The sequence below is a fragment of the Macaca thibetana genome, chromosome 14 (assembly GCF_024542745.1).
Source record: "Macaca thibetana thibetana isolate TM-01 chromosome 14, ASM2454274v1, whole genome shotgun sequence".
In the NCBI taxonomy this organism is placed as follows: domain Eukaryota; kingdom Metazoa; phylum Chordata; class Mammalia; order Primates; family Cercopithecidae; genus Macaca; species Macaca thibetana.
Genome location: NC_065591.1, coordinates 78,016,405 through 78,035,702, shown reverse-complemented (window position 1 = coordinate 78,035,702; position 19,298 = coordinate 78,016,405). Strand labels below are relative to the sequence as shown.

General features: G+C 42.9%; 1 long non-coding RNA gene across 1 annotated transcript; it reads right to left on the bottom strand.

Annotated features, from left to right (window-relative positions):
* Nucleotides 1–7,441: 7,441 nt before the first annotated feature.
* LOC126934936 (uncharacterized) lies at nt 7,442–17,800 on the bottom strand. Its single transcript, XR_007719143.1, has 3 exons — nt 17,540–17,800; nt 11,790–11,874; nt 7,442–8,506 (listed from the first exon to the last, which is right to left on the bottom strand). It is a non-coding gene; the product is annotated as an uncharacterized LOC126934936 (long non-coding RNA).
* Between the last annotated feature and the right edge of the window lie 1,498 nt (nt 17,801–19,298).

Sequence of the window (19,298 nt, the reverse complement as noted above, 5' to 3'; positions counted from 1 at the left end):
TGACTCCCCCAGTAACTGGCACTCATCCATAATTCTAATAGGACTCTTGGGTTGTAAAACTTTCACCTTATGGTCTTGTGATGGTTAATTTTGTGTCAACCTGGCTGAGCTGCAATGTCCAGATACTGGTCAAACATTATTCTGGATGTTTCTGTGAAGGTGTTTTAGATGAAATTAACATTTAATTTAGTGGACTTTGAGGAAACCAGATTGCCCTTCATAATATGGGTGTGCCTTATCCCATCAGTTGAAGGCCTAACTAGAACAAAAGACTGACCTCCTCTGAGCAAGAGGAAATTCTTTCAGCAGATGGCCTTCGGCCTTGAGCTGCAACATTGACTCTTTCTATGTTCTCCAGCCTGCTAGTCTGCCCTGCAGATTTTGGACTTGCCATCTGCTATGGTTTGGATATGGTTGGTTGTCTCCACCAAAGCTCATATTGAAATTTGATCCTCAGTATGCTGGTGTTGGGAGGTGGGGACTAGTGGAAGGTATTTGGGTTATGGGGACAGGCCTCATGAATGGCTTCGTGGTGTTCTCAAGTTAGTACGTTCTCGCTCTCAAGAAACTGAACTGGTTCTCATAGGAATGATTAATTCCTGCGAAAGTGGGTTGTTATAAAGCCAGGATGCTCCCCTGGCTTCCCCTCTTTGCATGTGTCTGCTTCCGGCTTGACCTTCTCCACCATGTTGTGATGCCGCATGAAAGCCCTCGCCAGAAGCCAGGGCCATGCCTTTGAATTTCTCATCCTGCAGAAGTGTGAGCCAAATAAAGCTCTTTTCTTTATAAATTACCCAGTCTCAGGTTTTCTTTTTTTTTCTTTTTTTTTTAAAGTACAGAATATACACTGGATCAAATATTCTTTTGAAGCAACAGACAACAGACTAAAACATCCTTTATAATTGCATGAGTCAATTCTTTAACATCTCTTTAGCGCTCTTTTTACGCACACATACACACACACACAACTTACATACATGCATCCTGTTGGTTCCATTTTTCTGGAGAACCCTGACTAATACAAATTTTGTCAGCATTTCTTACAGAAATATTTATTTTAAACAACAGTGAAACAGAAGTTCATGATGTTTTCTGACAGAAGTTGATATAATCTGCTTCCACTGAAAAAGCAAAACCCAGGCAGCATGTTTCCCCTGGTTCTGGGGCTCCAGTCATAAAACTGAGAGCCTTTTAGAGAGTGGGGTTTACAAAGGATATAGAGGATAGAGTTCCAGAGAATGAAGAAACTCTTGTTTATTACTTACAGACCATGCTTAGTCCCAGAAAAGACAGCATAGAAAAATGTTTATTTTCTCCAATAATCAAGAAGCCAAGATTTACTGAGTTGGGACAGAAGGGAAAGAAGAGAATGACTTCCTTGGCCTCCTGAATAACTTCAGATCAGGATTTTTTTTTTTTTTTTTTTTTGAGACGGAGTTTCACTCTTGTTGCCCAGGCTGGAGTGCAATGGTGCAATCTTGGCTCGTGCGCCACCACACCTGGTTAATTTTTGTATTTTTAGTAGAGATAGGGTTTCTCCATGTTGGTCAGGCTGGCCTCGAAATCCTGACCTCAGGTTATCCACTGCTCTTGGCCTCCCAAAGTGCTGGGATTATAGGCATGAGCCATCATGCCCAACCAGATCAGGATCTTAATTGAAAAGGAGAACTATTTTCTTTATCTGGTTTTGCCATGGATTGGTTGTGTGATCTAGTAAGGCCCTTTCTCTGGGCCTTCATTTTCTCACTGCTAAAATGAGGTATTTGAATTGAACAGTGTCTTTAGTCTCTTAGTCTCTTTCAACCACACCAGCCTATGTTGCCCTGATCTTTTTCATTTTTCTTCTTTTTTTTTTGAGATGGAGTCTTGCTCTGTCACCCAGGCTGCAGTGAAGTGGCACAATCTCGGCTCATTGCAACCTCTGCCTCCCAGGTTCAAGTGATTCTCCTGCCTCAGCCTCCCGAGTAGCTGGGACTATAGGCACGCACCACCATGCCCAGTTAATTTTTGTATTTTTAGTAGAGATGGGATTTCATCATGTTAGCCAGGCTGGTCTCGAACTCCTGACCTCAGGTGATCTGCCTGTCTCGGCCTCCTAAAGTGCTGAGATTACAGGTGTGAGCCACTGCGCTGCCCTAACCTTTAATCTCCATGAAAGTATGAGGAATCTCCTAGCACCTAGCATAGCCTACCACATCGTATCACCCAGCACATATTGGGAACTCAAAAATATTAGCATTGAATAAATGAATGAGGATTAAAAAAAAAAAAAAAAACTATCCGGTTAACTTTTGAGGGAGAGGGATGAGAAATCAAGGAATCTCATCATGTGAAAATGTATACAAGATTTTTTTATTAGAGCATGTGTCTTTATTGGTCATATACCACTGGTTTACATATGCACCTGCAAAAGGCAAATGTAAGAGTACTTTCTTAAAGATTCATCATAAGCTGTTTTCTTTCAGTGAATAGAAGAGTTTGACAGAGAAACACTTTTGTAAGCACGAATCGAGAGTATGCTATTAGGGCATGATCACTGGGCCCTATGAGGTCAAGAGTAGAAATCCAGCAGTAAAAGACAAATGTAAGCATGCTTTCTTTAAGATGCATCACAATCTGTCTTTTTTGTGAATGGAAGAGTTTGACAGAGAAACAAAAAGAAGTTTTTAACAAACTTGAAATCTTAATTGTAATCAAAAGCCATTTCCTGAGACTTGTGTTTTTATAACCATAGCGCTATATAGTGGGGTAGAAACTTATTTAAACCAACTCTGTGCCCCTGAGGGTTTGACCATTTTGTCAGGGAGACAGGAAATGTTGTATTCTGTTTAAATACAACAGAAAGAATCCTCTGTAGAGCCTGGTCAGTGGTACTTACAGTCTAAGTCTCACAGGTTCCAAGGTTTGTGGGTAGATCTGAGAAGCAGAGGGCCAGTCAAGAGACCTCTTGTCTTCCCAACTCTTTCACTCCATAACCCTGAGACTTTCTCTCTCTGTGTCTAGAGTTGACCAAAAAGTGCGGCATCATCTTTGGTTGTCCTGTGTACCCCTAGAGCCACAGGCAGGTAAAAAATAAACTGGTCTCTGCTCTTCTTTTCTGACCCAGATTCTCTAGTCAAGTCAGATTTCTCCCAGTTCAAGTGGAGAATTACTCTGTATCAGCTGATTCCCTGAAAGTCAGCTGACTAAATGGTGTTCTATCCTCATTTTAAAGCAGCCTAGAAAAATTTGAGTTTACAGAGAATCCCTGAGTCATTACTTAGAAAAACCTCTACTGTCAGTCTATTTGATTTTGTTGTTGTTGTTGTTGTTGTTTGTTTTTTTGAGATGGAGTCTCCCTCTGTCACCGAGGCTGGAGTGCAGAGGTACGATCTTGGCTCACTGCAACCTGTGCTTCCCGTGTTCAAGCGATTCTCCTGCCTCAGCCTTCTAAGTAGCTGGGATTACAGGTGCCTGCCACCATGCCCGGCTAATTTTTGTATTTTTAGTAGAGATGGGGTTTCACCATGTTGGCCATGGTTGGCCAGGCTGGTCTTGAACTCCTGACCTCAGGTGATCCACCTCCCTTGGCCTCCCAAAGTGCTGGGATTACAGGCATGAGCCACTGTGCCTAGCCATTCTATTTGATTTCATGAAGGCTTTCAGCTTTTAGATCAGAGGAGCTGCCTCTCCATTCTGAAAAGAAAAAGGTGAATGTGGCTTTGGACCAGGAGACAGGCTGACTTGTCTCTGGTTCGAGTTGCATCACTTAGGGACGGTGGATGTTTGGCATGTAATTTCTGCTCTCTGAGCTTTGGTCATCTCCTCTGTAAAGAGAGGACTGTAACAACAGCGCAACACTCCCTACCCACCCTCCACACACCCCACCCTCCACCTCAGGGTTGTTCTGAGAATTAAATGAGATCATCTATGTGACAATATTCTACACTACGCAAATGTAAATTCCCTTTATCAGATTTCAGCTTTGATGAGTCATTTCAGACATTAGTTCCTGACATATGTCCTTCACTTAACCCCACTACTATTTTTTTTTCCTTTTCTTATTTCCTGTAGAAATTATGAAATTGGTCCTCTGCATACCTCTTGATGAAGTCTACCCCTATACCTCATCTAACATCTTTCTGGCTCCATTTCCCATTTCCACTTAGACCTGCCGGGTCTTACTCCCTCATTGTGTCAGTAATTATTCAGAAAGTCTTCTCCCAGCCCACAGTATCACCATGCACAGCTGCATATCTGACAGTGACATACTTAATGTTCGATCTAGTTGTAGTCATGTATAGAAACCCAAATAATGATGGAATAAGAGTTAAGTCATGTGTTCCAGAATTAGTATTATCATTGATTATCCAGTGGGCTTCAGGCCATTCAGTTAAACAAACATCTATTCAGGTCAGGAGGTGGAGCGGATGTTCCCCGCTGTGCAGAAACTCAAAATTTTGTAAGTGACACAGATTTGTAAACCTCCAATTATGAATAATGGAATGGCACACACACACACAAAAATAATACTTGCACATTGGGGAAGGAACAATTTGATGTGCCTTTGAAGGCTGTAGAAAGCACCACTTCAGACAGGAGGTGACATCTAAGCCTGGTCTTGAAGGATGAATAACTAAGATTTTTAAAGTCCAAGAAGGAGACCAGGTTGAAGCAGGAACATTAACAGATGAACAGAATAGCTAGATGAAGGAATGGCAAGAGTTCGGTATGACCGGAGCATAGAATGCACAGTGAGGAGAATAGGAGATGAAGCTGGAAGGAGCACTGGGCTGAAGTCACGTAGATCTAATGTGCCAGACTCATATATCTGGGCTTTGTACTATCCAGCTCTTCTCAACCAGGATTCCACCAGAAAAATTAAGCCCCGATGACTTAAGACATCTATTGTACAAATAAATTTCTCTCCCCTGTACACTTAGAATGATATTAACTATGTACCATCCTAGAAAGACCTGAAATAGTCACTCAAATAATTTTCTGGAGGGCTTGGTTCTCACATAGAAGCCCAGGAGAGAAAGGCTGCTAGGCATTGGCAAGCCATCCAACATTTATAGAAAGCAAGTGACATCTTCACATGTCATAGAAACATCACTTGGGTGGCAATGAGAAGAGTGCATTAGAAATAGTACAGGCAGAGGATAAGTGGTTAACTAAACTGCTGTTGCAATAATTCAGGTGGGTGACAACCAAGGCTCAGGGTGGTGACAGTAGAAACGGAGGTAAAGGACACCTTAGAGACATTTGGGAGGCAGAATAGATGGTGTTCTTTAGTGCTGTCTTCCCCAGCTCTCTGGCTATTATATGGAGTCACCAGCTCGGAACCTTCCTAAAGAGGGCAATAAGTGGCTGGGCACAGTGACACACGCCTGTAATCCCAGCACTTTGGGAGACCAAGCCAGGCATATCACTTGAGGTCAAGAGTTCGAGACCAGCCTGGCCAACATGGTGAAATCCTGTCTGTACCAAAAATACAAAAATTGGCCGGGTGTGGTGGCATACATCTACAGTCCTAACTACTTGGGAGGCTGAGGCAGGAGAATCACTTGAACCCAGGAGGTGGAGGTTGCGGTGAGCCAAGATCATGCCACTGCACTCCAGTCTGGGTGACAGAGCTAGACTCCATCTCAAAAAAAAAAAAAAAAAAAAAAAATGAGGGCAAGAAGTGCACCAGCCACAACTCAGCATGGGGGTGGAGTGTGCTGCTACCACTCTGGACTTTATCACATCTAGGGTGAACTCTGCACAACCTGATAGCCTCAAGTTGTGACTTTTCTTCACACCAACTTCACCTTCCTGGGCATGTTGGCCCAGTCTTCACAACTGACCTTCAGCCTCATTCTCCTCCCTAGCCACATATTTCAAAAGTGCTACCCTGAACTCTACACTGCTTGGCTGGGTTCCTGACGCTTTGCTTCCCTAACCCAGCTCATTCTTCCAAGGGACTGGATCCACTCCTTGTGCTCCACCCCAGCCCTAGGAGTCCTGCAGCTGAGGCAGCATTGCCAGCTCCAGTCCTGCTCATTCCCAGCTTCCTCCCTATGGGCCATGTGGCTGAGGTCTCATCATGCCTTATATCTAAACTCACCCGAATTTAGGCACGTCATCACCAAGCCTCATCTGGGGCCTGTTTTCTCATTTGTAATGTGAGGGGATTGCACTAGGTGACTTCTAAAGGATCTCTCTTCCAACACTAACATCCTGTGTTTCTAAGTAGGCCAACTATAAAAGAAGTCTGCATTGGCACAGAACAGTTGAGGCTGGGAGCAAGTGAGTCAGACTCAGCAGAAATGTCAAGCTCACTGTCGAGCCAGGAGACCAGAGTGCAGCATGCCACTGGGCAGACAGGAGCCAGGGCCTCAAGCCAGAGATTAGCCTACCCAGACAGCTGTGCGGACAAGATGACGGATGCCACGCCTGGCTTATTAGTCACATTGGTGTTCAAGGAATAAACCACTTCATTTTGTATCCTCCAAAGGACAACATTCATTTATGACCTAAAGCTATTTAGCATGGAGTTTGTAATTCTACCCTTCTCAGAGTTACTGCTGGTGATTTAGGACTCAATATTATCCCATTATTATTTTGTCCATTTGCTTGAAATTACCATCCAATGGGCATTCCCTGAGCAACTAGTTTTACTCTCAAGACTTCCTAAGTCCCTCTCAGATACCTCTCAGGGTGTGTGAAAGAAAAGAGCACAGGCCTTTGGAGACCTACATTTGGACCCCACAGCTACTTACTAGTCATATGGTTCTGGAAAAGTTAATCTCTGAATTGTGTGTGTGTGTGTGTGTGTGTGACAGAGCAAGACTCTGTCACCCAGGCTGGAGTGCAGTGGTGTGATCTCAGCTCACTGCATCCTTCGCCTCCCTGGTTCAAGCGATTCTCCTGCCTCAGCCTCCCAAGTAGCTGGACTACAAACGCATGCCACCATGCCCAGCTAATTTTTGTATTCTTAGTAGAGACAGGGTTTCACCACGTTGGCCAGGCTGGTCTTGAACTCCTGACCTCAGGTGATCCACCCGCCTTGGCCTCCCAAAGTGCTGGGATTACAGGCATCAGCCACCGCACCCAGCTAATCTCTGAATTGTGGATTCCCCATGTGTGAAATGGGATAATAATAACACCTGCCTTGCATATTTGTAGCCCAGGTTAAAGTGTCCACTATATGGAAGGTTCTCAGTAAAGAAGTTCTCCTTCACAGAAACCCTGCTGTTTTGCATGTCTTGAAATCTCTGCCTTCAGGATTGTTTCTCTGAGGTTTGCCTGGCCCTTTCCTTTCTTTCCTCCTTAAGCCTGCAAGGTCTCTGCAGGTCCACACAAGTTTCTGCTCCAATTCCAGACCTGCAGCATGCTAAGTCAGCACTAGCACTTCCTAGAGTAGGGGCTTTTCTCCACCCCATCATGGCTGAGCAATCACAAGCCAAGAAAATCTTGATCAGAAGATGAGATCATAGCTAAAGGCTCTGAGAGCTCCATTGTCTCAGCTTCAGATGCTATTATATAGAAGATTAAAACCCCAGTACTGTGACTCAGTGAGGGCCCAGTTAGGAGATTACAAGAGACAGTGCTGAAGCATTAAAGGTGATAAAGTAAGCATGCCTTCAAGCTACTGAGTATAGGAATTAGCTGTGGGCACACATCTTTGGCAGGCTAGGAACTAACCTTCCTGGTTCCTTCCTTCAAAGGGGTGGTAGTGTCAGGGGACTAGTATAGACATGGGTTGTAGGGCCTTAGAGATCTTTTATGTTTACCCTCTTTTACACAAATGGAGAAACTGAGGCCCACAAGCGGGAATTAACTTGCTCAGATTTGTATAAAGAGAAAAAGCCATATCTGCATTCAAATGCAGGACTCAACCTTATGTTCCAACTGTTTCTATTATCCTATGATAAAATAGTCATTGTTAAAATTTAATGCATTGTGGACACTCACTAAACTTGACTGTTAAATAAGAAGTGTAGGGAATGTTGTTAACAGGATTTCTAGCAGAAGAGCATTCACTTTTTCATCGAATATTTATTGAGTCCTAGAAGGTAAGTAATGGCCAAATTGTTAAGGGTATCAGAGGCTATGCTTAGGCGTGTGGTTTGTATTTTGTAGGCAACAGTCCATCAAAGATTTCAGAGAAGAGAATTAACATGATCAGTTTTAAAGAAAGCACACTAGCAGCAGAGGAGAGGATTAGAAAGCGTCAAATTAGATGCCCGAGGACTTACAGGGCTTTTAGAGTAGTCCTGGCAAGAGATGACTGATGGAGGTCTAAAGAAGGGCAGTGGCAGTAAGGACAGAGAGCAAGCAGAGTCAAAGGCCATTTCTTCTTTTTATTTTATTATTCTTAATTGACATATAATAATTGTACATGTTTATGAAGTACAGGGTGATATTTTGATACATGTATACAATGTGTAATGATCAGGTCAGGATAGTTAGCATAGCCATCACCTCAGACGTTTCTCATTTCTTCATGTTGGGAACATTCAAAATTCACTTTTCTGGCTATCTGAAAATACACAATCAATTGTTGTTAATTATAGTCATGCTACAGTGCTGTAGAACACTAGAACTTCCTCTTTTTTAGCTGCACTGTTGTATTTGTTAACCAACCTTTGGCTATTCCCCCTCTGCTCTACCCTTCCCCACCTCTAGTAACCATTATTCTACTCTCTGCTTCCATGAAATCAACCTTTTACACTTCTACATATAAGTGAGAACCCACCAAACACCATTTCTTAAATGCAGTTAATGGGACTTGGTGGTCAGTGGAAGGGCCAAGTAGAGCAGGAGGCTGGGCCCCAGGCCAGACCAAGCATAGCTTTTCAAGACTCCAGATTCCTGCCTAGGGCCCCAGGCTAACCAGGCAGGCTTCACTCATGGCAGGGCAGCTATTTGATGGCCACTGGGCAGGCTGCAGCCTGCAAACCCTCACTGAAATCCTGACTGTGCAATAAACCAAGGGCATCTGTTTCCCAGCAAAGATGGTTGGTCACGAGAGGCAGTTAAGGAATCTTATTAAAAGTTGTTTACCTAGAGACTTTCAATTAAGGGCAGAAATTCTTAAAGATTTAACTTGTTAGTTTCTACAGCTACTCTGGCTAAAGTTTTCTGATAAGAAGGTAAGCGGCATCCTCTACTTGCTATGGAGATCATGTATTGTAATACTTAATTACACAAAATTCAGCCACACACGGTGGCTCAAGACGCGGTGGCTCACGCCTGTTAATCCCAACAATTTGGGAGGCTGAGGTGGGTGGATTACTTGAGGCCAGGAGTTTGAGACCAGCCTGGCCAACATGGTGAAACCTTGTCTCTACTAAAAATAGAAAAATTAGCCAGGCATAATGGCACGTGCCTGTAGTCCCAGCTACTCGGGAGAAGGCTGAGGTGGGAGAATAATTTGAACCAAGGAGGTGGAGGTTGCAATGAGCTGAGATTGTGCCACTGCACTCCAGTCTGGGCCACAGACTGGGAAAAAAAAAAAAAAAAAAAAAACCCCAAAACTATAAAGCAAACCATAAAATCTGGTATCAGGCAGTCCTAGGTTTGAGTCCCAGATGGGGGCTCACAAGCTGTATAACCCTGAGTAAGTTACTAAATGTCTTTTAAGATTCCTCTACCATAAAAAGGGGATAACAGTAGTACCTCTGCAAGAATTATTTTCTTAATGATAAGAGAAAATGCATTTTAAGTGCTCAGAACCACGCTTGTCACAGAGCAAGTGGGCAATCAGGGTCAGCTATTGTTAATGTTAACATCTCTACTGACTTATTTTGTAGCATGGCATATAAATAATCACTTTTCCAAGTATGAAAAATTTTTGTGTTCACCACTGTAAAAACCTCCTGTTTGGATATTGTGTTTTAACCAAATGTCAAAGACTCATGAATGAATGTTGGGACAGAAGAACATTTGATATGTCTACTGTACGTGTAGATTTTATAAACGTGCAACGAAAGCTTTTGTTTTACTTTTCAAAAATTCCATGGTCAAGAGTGATTTTTCTTGATGACTTTGATTTTATTTGCCAGGTGACTTTGAGTAAATCTATTTGACCATTTTAATTTCATTTGCTGTCTCTGCAAAATAAACAGGGCTGGTCTTCAACTCCTGACCTTGTGATCTGCCCTCTTCGGCCTCCCAAAATGCTGGGATTACAGGCATGAGCCACTGCACCTGGCCTAAGCCCACCTTTCATGTCCGGCTCCAGCTTACTCTCCCAACCCTCATTCCCATGATTTTGCTTTCACGCATTCTGTTATAACCAGACTGATCTTGGCTGTTTCCTTAGATCCTGTGTGTTTACTGCATCCATGTTTTACTAATGCTGCTCTTCACCTGGAAGCACTTCTCTCCCTTTGTCTGAATTCTTTCTCTAATCTCACCACCAACATTTATATGTCCAAATCCTCCCATTCATCAAAGCTTAGTGTGCAAAGTAGAGGTAATCTTTCTCTTTGGGAGTGAATGTCTCCCTCAGTGGAGCTCCCAGGATACTTTTTGTATGTACCTCTCAGGTGGTACCTGGTAGACCAAGTGGCACAGAGGTTAGGCACATAGGACCTTCAGTCACACCACCTGGCTTCGAATCTCCAGGGTTATTTAGCTAGGCAATATTGGGAAAGTTAAAACAAACAAACAAAAACTCTCCATGCCTCAGTTTCCTCACCTGTAAAAATGGAGTTGATGGTAGTTCCTACCTCTTAAGGTTTCTGTTAGGTTTAAATGAGGCCATAAATATAAAGTATTTATTTATTTATTTTTGAGACAGAGTCTCGCTCTGTCACCCAGGCTGGAGTGCAATGGTACGATCTTGGCTCACTGCAACCTCTGCCTCCCGAGTTCAAATGACTCTTGTGCCTCAGCCTCCTGAGTAGCTGGGATTACAGGCGCATGCCAACATGTCCTGCTAATTTTTGTATTTTTAGTAGAGACAGGGTTTCACCACGTTGGCCAGGCTGGTCTCGAACTCTGACCTCAAGTGATCCACCCACCTTGACCTCCCAAAGTGCTAGGATTACAGGCGTAAGCCACCATGCCCAGCCCAATATAAAGCATTTAGAATAGTGCCTTGTCTATACTGACTGTTTAATAAATGCTAGCTGTCATTATTACTCCTCTCCTCTACCTCATTTTACAGATATAACATCTCTGGGCCAGGCACAGTGGCTCACACATGTAATCCCAGCACTTTGGGAGGCCGAGGCAGGAAGATTTCTTGAGTCCTAAAGTCTGAGACCAGCCTGGCCAACATGGGAAAATCCTACTTCTACACAAAATACAAAAATTAGCCAGGCATGGTAGCACATGCCTGTAGTCCCAGCTACTTGGGAGGCTGAGGCGGGAGGATCTTTTGAGCCCAGAATGTGGAGGTTGTAGTGAGCCAAGATTGTACCATTGCACTCCAGCCTGGTGACAGAGTAAGACCCTGTCTCAAAAAGTAAAATAAAAATAAAAATAATAACATATCTGTCTTATGTTCCCTCTTAGACTGTACACTTTGAGGGTAGGAGGACATGTGCCTGTTCTTTTTCTTTCTTTTTTTTTTTTTTTTGAGATGAAGTTTCGCTCCTGTTGCCCAGGCTGGAGTGCAATGGCACGATCTCAGCTCACTGCAACCTCCGCCTCCTGGGTTCAAGCAATTCTTCTGCCTCAGGCTACCAAGTAGCTAGGATTACAGGCATGAACCACCACATCCAGCTAATTTTTTGTGTGTGTTTAGTACAGATGGGGTTTTACCATGTTGGTCAGGCTGTTCTTGAACTCCTGACCTCAAGTGATCTACCCACCTCAGCCTCCCATCATGTTGGGATTACAGGTGTGAGCCACCATGCCCGGCCAAGCCTGCTTATTTTTTTGAAGCTCCTTTTATGCCTAGAATATAGTCAACACACAAAATTAATTATTTGACAGATTTTAGAAAACTTAAGGCCAACTCTTTTCCCCCTTTTCATATCCACAAGGTGCCTTTACATGAAATTAGTGATTCCATGAATTAAACAGACTTACTCTAATTGAATTTCAAATAGGACATTAGATTAAACAGTCTATAGACAGTTTCATATTAGTACATGTGGTAAGGACAGACATTTTTAAAGAATGTTACATGTGGTGTACAGTTATTTAACAGTAGAGCCTGGACTCTGGCCCATGGCTCCCGACTCCCAGCGCAGGGCCCATTCCACTGCTCCAAACTACCCAATTGTATTATCTTTGCTTCCCATGACCGTGGGTTAGTCTGGCTCCGGCTGGCCATGCACAACAGCCAAAGCCACCATGGAGCAGTTCACACTGCAGAGAGCAGCCTCACCCGTGATCCATGGACAAATTGGTGGACAAACATGTATTAGTGGAAAATATTATGTATTTGTTCAAAGTTCCATTGTAGTCAAGTTTTCAGGTCAAATTCAGATCTATTTCTGAGATATTTTCTACAGCTATGTCTTACATCTTTGCAGAGATACTTTTTTGGCCTATGTTCATGGATTTATGCCAAATAGCAGTTTACCCAACACTGTGATTCATTTGTTTGTTTTCTATACACTGTTGGGCTTTTCCTATATTTGGCTTCGACTGAGGACTCTCAGCATATGCTCTGTGTGGCTAGTCAGACTTTTTGGGGTGTGTATATATATATATATATTTTGGAGATGGGGGTCTCACTGGTTTGCCCAGGTTTGTCTCAAACTCCTAGACTCAAGCAATTCTCCTGCCTCAGCTTCTCAAGCGGCTGGGATTATAGGCATTTGCTAGTATGCCCAGTTTATTTTGGGATCTTAACATAAAAATAAAATAAAATTAGAACAAAGGCCAGGATTTTTCTAATAATAAATCAGGGACTGGTCTTTTTTTTAAACTGAGTAATAACTTCAATTTAATTCTTCTCTTCAGTGAATTTCACAGCATTAAAGTTAAAGCATAATTCAGGTCAAGTAGAATATCAACTCCTGGTGTGTCATTAATAGTACCTAGTTCATGAATAAGAGCCACACAAAGTAGCACAGGTCCACAGAAATGGGCCTGGAGAAATTAGGCCAAACAGAGCTTAAATAAATTAAGGTATAAGATGCTGTCTTCTCCCTCCTCTCAAGCTGCATGTCTTTTCTTATAACTAACCTAAGACACAAGTAGGTACAAGCCTATGGCATAGAGGGGTGCCAGAAGTCTCAAAAGTAGATTCTCCAACCTTCTTCCTTTTTGAAAAAGAACTTTTAAGTTTGGGGTACACGTGCAGGTTTGTTATATGTAAACTTATGTCATGGGGGTTTGTTGTACAGATTATTTTGTCACCCAGGTATTAAACCTAGTACCCATTAGTTATTTTTCCTGATCCTTTCCCTCCTCCCACCCTCCACCCTCTAATAGGCCCCAGGGTGTGTTGTTTCCTATATGTATCCATGTGTTCTCATCATTTAGCTCCCACTTACAAGTGGGAACATGCCATATTTGGCTTTCTGTTCCTGCATTAGTTTGCTAAGGACAATGGCCTCCAGTTCCATCCACGTCACTGCAAAGGACATGATCTCACTCTTTTTCATGGCTGCATAGTATTCCATGGTATATATGTACCATATTTTCTTTATCCAATCTATCATTGATGAGCATGTAGGTTGATTCCACATCTTTGCTATTGTGAATAATGTTGTAATTAACATATGCATGCATGCGTCTTTATAAGAGGACAATTTATATTCCTTTGGGTATATAGCCAGTAATGGAATTGCTGGATCAAATGGTATTTCTGTCTTTAGGACTTGGAGGAATCGCCACACTGTCTTCCACAGTCGTTGAACTAATTTACACTCCTACTAACAATGTATAAGTGTTCCTTTTTCTCCACAACGCTGCCAATATCTGTTATTTTTTGACTTTTTAATAACAGCCAATCTGACTGATGTGAGATGGTACCTTATTGTGGTTTGATTTGCATTTCTCTAATGATCAGTGATGTTGAGCTTTTATTCATATGACTGTTGGCTGCATGTATGTCTTCTTTTGATAAGTGTCTGTTCATGTCCTTTGCCCACTTTTTTAATGGTTTTTTTTTTCTTCTTGTAAATTTGTTTAAGTTACTTATAGATGCTGGATATTAGACCTTTGTCAAATGCACAGTTTGCAATACTTTTCTCCCCTTCTATAAGTGGTCTGTTTGTTGATAGCTTCTTTTTCTGTGCAGTAGCTCTTTAGTTTAATTAGATCCCATTTGTCAATTTTTGCTTTTGTTGCAATTGCTTTTCGCATCTTTGTCATGAAATCTTTGCCCGTGTCTATGTCCTGAATGGTTATATCGCCTAGGTCCAACCTGCTTCTTATGTTTGGTGTTCCTATTTCTAGAGTAGTGTTCCATTGGCAGGAGTTTATTCCACAAACTTCTGTCCATTCCTTTACTAATTCCTTCATTCTTCAAATGTTTAGTAGTGCCACTATGTGCAGGAACTAGGAAGAGAAAAAGGAGTAGGACACAGAACTTTTTTTCTGGGGGGAAGACTGAAATAGGCAGATAGTTAAAATTCTGTCTTTGATGATTATCATGATAGGGCTGTACTATGGGGCTGCCAGTATAGGAGGTGACCCAGAGAAGGGGTCTCATAGAAAATCACAAGGAGAAAGTGTGCATAGGGGAAACATGGTCCTCACAGGGGACAAGCACATGAGCAAAGACAATGTTGAGTGTGGATATCTCTGACAGGGTGAATGTTTTAAGTTGGCTAGCGGTTATTAAGAAAGTAGAATGAACAATAGCCTGCCAGTTTCACAGAGTAAGCTGGGCAGAATTTGACCCACAAGCTAAGACTTGATAGGAAAGTGAGTAAGAACAGACAAAGACTGGAAACCTGGGCCACTGCCCAGCTGGGGCTAAAGTGGGCTCTCAGTTGCTGGAGGACCAACTTAAGGCACTGGAGCCAGAAATGGGGGAGTAAAAAGGCACTAAAAGAAGATGGTCAGAAAATGCCAAGCAGTTACCTATTTGGTAATTTGGAGAAAGTGGCACTGGTTTGCAGCCTTGTATGCCAAAGGGAAGCCATAAATTAAGATGTGAATTAATGTGGTTTATGTAATTAAAACAGGCAAAGCATGTGTTTGGCTTCAGGACTAGGAAGATTGCTGAGTTCCCAAATTATAATCACTCCCACCACTGCACTGTACCCCCAAAGAGCATATGCTCTTCCTCTTACTTAGAATACATCTGTGCCCTCTTGTTTGCCCTTCAAGGCTTGGCACAAGTATCCCCTCCTTTCCTCATGGCTCAGACTGTTGGGTATCCCTGCTCCGAGCTCCCATAGCAATTAGCATATCCTTCTCCTTGGATCAGCACTCATCACATTGGATTGTCCGTGTCTATTTAGTTTTCTGTCTCCCTCCCCACTAGGCTGCGAGCTCTCTGAGGGCAGAAATTGCCTTTCATCTCTATATTCCCAGGACTTAACCAAAGACTAAGTACATAGTAGCTGCCAATACATGTCTGTGGGTAGACCAACAGATAGATAGACAGACGGATTGAATGGATGGATGGATGACCCACCCAAATCAGTAATAGTTTGCATTCTCCTTGGGAAGACAGACCTTAGAGGGTGAGTGCCAAGAAAAATGCTGAATATATTTTAAAGCTGTGACAAACCATGGATTAAAAAAACAGGTGCCTTAGTCAAATTCAAACTTACTTGCAATTTGTTGCTTTATGTTCCTGTTCACACAAGCACTGTAATTTTAGATCAGGGTTTGCTTACTAGGCAGGTTTCATAGATGTGGAAGGGGAGCAATCTAATCAAAAAGGCTCAAACTAGGAGCCAAGAGGTCTAGCTTCTCTTCCTGATCTACCCCGCTTCAACTTCCCGATTATGTAACCTAGATGAGCTTCTTATCTCCATAGGTTTCCACTCTCTGGCCTCCTGTCTTTCCCCTTTACACCCATCCTCCACCCAGTTATTTTTCTTGAAAATAAATTAATCATCTTGGTTATTTGCTTTAAAATCTCCTTGCTGCCTCCAGAGCAAAGTCCATCTTCTTTGCAATCAAGCAAGGTCATCCTTTGAGACTGGTCATCCTTTGTCAAGTTCCTTATATCCATTACTCCATGGCCCCATTCCTCTAACCAAGCTCTTTCATGCCTCTGTGTTTTTTCTACACATGGGCTCTGATATCAGAACAACTTTTGGCCCGGTGCAGTAGTTCACACCTGTAATCCCAGCACTTTGGGAGGCTGAGGCAGGCAGATCACTTGAGGTCAGGAGTTTGAGACCAGCCTGGCCAACATGGTGAAACCCCATCTCTATTAAAAATGCAAAAATTGTCCAGGCATGGTGGTGGGCACTTGGAGTCCCAACTACTTGGGAGGCTGAAGCAGGAGAATCGCTTGAGCCCAGGAGGTGGAGGTTGCAATGAGCTGAGATTGCGCCAATGCACTCCAGCCTAGGTGACAGAGCGAGACTCCGTCTAAAAAAAAAACAACAACAATAACAACAACTTTCTACACTCATTCCACCTGGTGAGCTCCTCTTTGTTCATCTTTTAAGACCCAGCCAGTGAAGCCCTAGAAGTTGCTTTCTCAACAAGGCCTCTTCTAACTCCTTCAGTGAGTGTGAGCACCTCCTCCACTCTGCTCCCATAGCATTTTCTCTTGTTTATGTCAGATCCCTTATAACCCTGATAGAAATTTGCTTACTCATCCATCTATCTCAGTTGCAAAACTCTGAGTTCCTCTAGGCCAGGGGCCATTATTAGTTGCCAGCACTCAGAACGTTCTACAATATATGCTGGTTGAAAAAAATCAACTGAGTTATACTGAATTTTACATGAACTGTCTCCCTAACTGTGACTGTTATTCACTTCTCTATATATAAAATCTAATACTGAGATTGGGCTTTGTGAGCCTTGATCAGATAGTAGGCATTATTCTGTCCCCTTTATATTTGGTAACAACACTTAATTCTTATCTCAGCCCTGCAAAGCCTACATTACCATTACCATTACTATTACTGCTATTTACTGGCCAGGCACAGTGGCTCATGCCTGTAATCTCAGCAGTTTGGGAGGCCACAGTGAGAGGATCGCTTGACCCCAGGAGTTCGAGATCAGCCTGGGCAACACAGTGAAATCGAGTCTCTACAAAAAAAATGTTTAATTAGCCTGACACGGTGATATACCCCTGTAGCCCCAGCTGCTCAGGAGGCTGATGAGGGAGGATTGCTTGAGCCAGGGAGGTGGAGGCTCCAGTGAGCTGTGATCATGCCACTGCACTCCAGCCTGGGTAACAGAGCAAGACCCTATCTCAAAACTAATTAATTAATTAAATACTACTGTTGCCATTACTTTAAAGATAAAGAAACTGAGGTCTAAAGAAGCTAAGTATCTTTCCCAAGTTATACTTAGTAGGTGGAAAAGCTAATATTTAAATCGAAGCCCCTTTCTTTCAAACTTCAAAACCCACGACCTTTCCACAATACCCCTCCTTCCCCAGAGGCCTGCACCTAGTAGGTTCTCGTTTGGTTGTTTAATTGCTCTGAACTGCTTTGACTAGGACTATGAGAGTCAGGCTCACCCCAACTTGCAGCTGAGGCTTGGCCATTGCATGACTCATCCATGAAAGCCCAGACAGCCGTATCTGAACGCTGGCGCACATGGAGATGAGACGCAGATCCTCTTTCTGGCAGGAAGTTGTGTCTTCTAGCACATGGAACCAGCACTCTATTTCCTGGGATCAGATGGAGCTCTCAGCAAAGAGGACCTCTCACAGTTCATGGGTTTGTCCTGATATCTAGCCCAGAAAATGCTTCCTGGCTCCCTGGAGAATGAGAAATTATTGGCTTCTGTGATGTTTTTCTAATCATTGAGCCCTCAAGGTGAAAGGTCTCCCGGACGGAAGTGAACATACCAAGTTTACCCAACCCAGCATGGCCTCAGGCAACCCCCAGCCACTCTCCACTAGGGCCCACATAACAGCTGGGGCTTCTTCTTGATAGATGTTCCTCAGCTCCTTGGCATACTTTCCCCCCAAGTGTAGAAGTCTTCCAGGCCCCTGTGCCGCTGACATAAAGCAGAAATCCCACCGCAGAGCTCCCTTCAGGCTGGAAACTGTGCACAGAGCCCTCAGAAGTTTCCTCTTATTCTATTTTCCATGGTTGCTGCTAACACTTCAGTTTATGTGGAGAACAGAGGCTCACAAAAGGATGTATGCTCTTGTCCTGAAAAATGTCCCATAGGCATATAGGAGAGAGCCCAGAGAAGTGTATTTACATGCTTGTGAATACTTATTATGTACCAGCCGTCTTACATACACCTTTTTTCTTGTTTAATCATCATGGCAATTATTTTCCTCTTTTAAAGATGTGTAAACTGAAACTGACTCTAAGCACAACAGCACTTTTTGTTTTTCATTAATAAAAGAGATACTGTGAACCTTTGACCTTAGGCCGGAGAAACAGTGCCTGGAGCTCAGCACAGGAGAAGGTAGGACATAGCCCCAGGTAGAATCCTTACATAAGACAGAGTCTGCTCATTGTCTGAGACTCCATGATATTTTGCAAGTGTTTTCCCACTGGAATCAGGAATTAGATCTGGAGCCCAAATCCAGCTGTCCAGTAATGTGAAAAGAAGAAGCAGTTTGGGTTTTACCAAAAGATACTTAGACTAGAAGTTTGAATACATTTGCTTGAATTCTAGCTCTGTTATTTAACAGATGCGAAACCATACTTTGGTTTTCTCATCTGTGAAGGGGGAATAAAAGTTACCAATCCATTTTAGGGTTTTTGTGAACATTAAACAAGATATTGAACATATGTGTGGAGGCCTGTAGAGGCCTGGCCTAGTCAAAAGTGAATAATTTTCTTCTCCATTGCCCTTTCTTTAGAGCTCCATCCATGATTGGACTGCACCTCATTCCTCAGATTAGTTTTTCTCCCACCCCTACCTTCACCAAGCTAAATGAAGAACAGTTTGGTATACAGGAAGGGGCATAGACTAGAAATTTAGTGACTTAAGTTTGAGTTCTGATTTTATGAATTACTGGCTGTGAGATATTCAAGTGAGTTGACAAGCCTCAATTTCCTCATCTGTTAAATGGGAATAGGATCTCAGTACTTACTTCTAGGGTTGCCTGAAGACTACGAAAGAGTATGAATACACTAATGCTTTGTCAGTTCTAACGTTCTATACAAATGCAAGTTATTCATCCAGCAAATATTTTTGACCACCTGGTATGGGTCAGGCATGTGCCATGATGAGGGTACAAAGACAATAAGACATGATCTCCTTTGAGCTTGCAGTCTGATGAGGAGACAGATAAGTACATGGGTAAATAC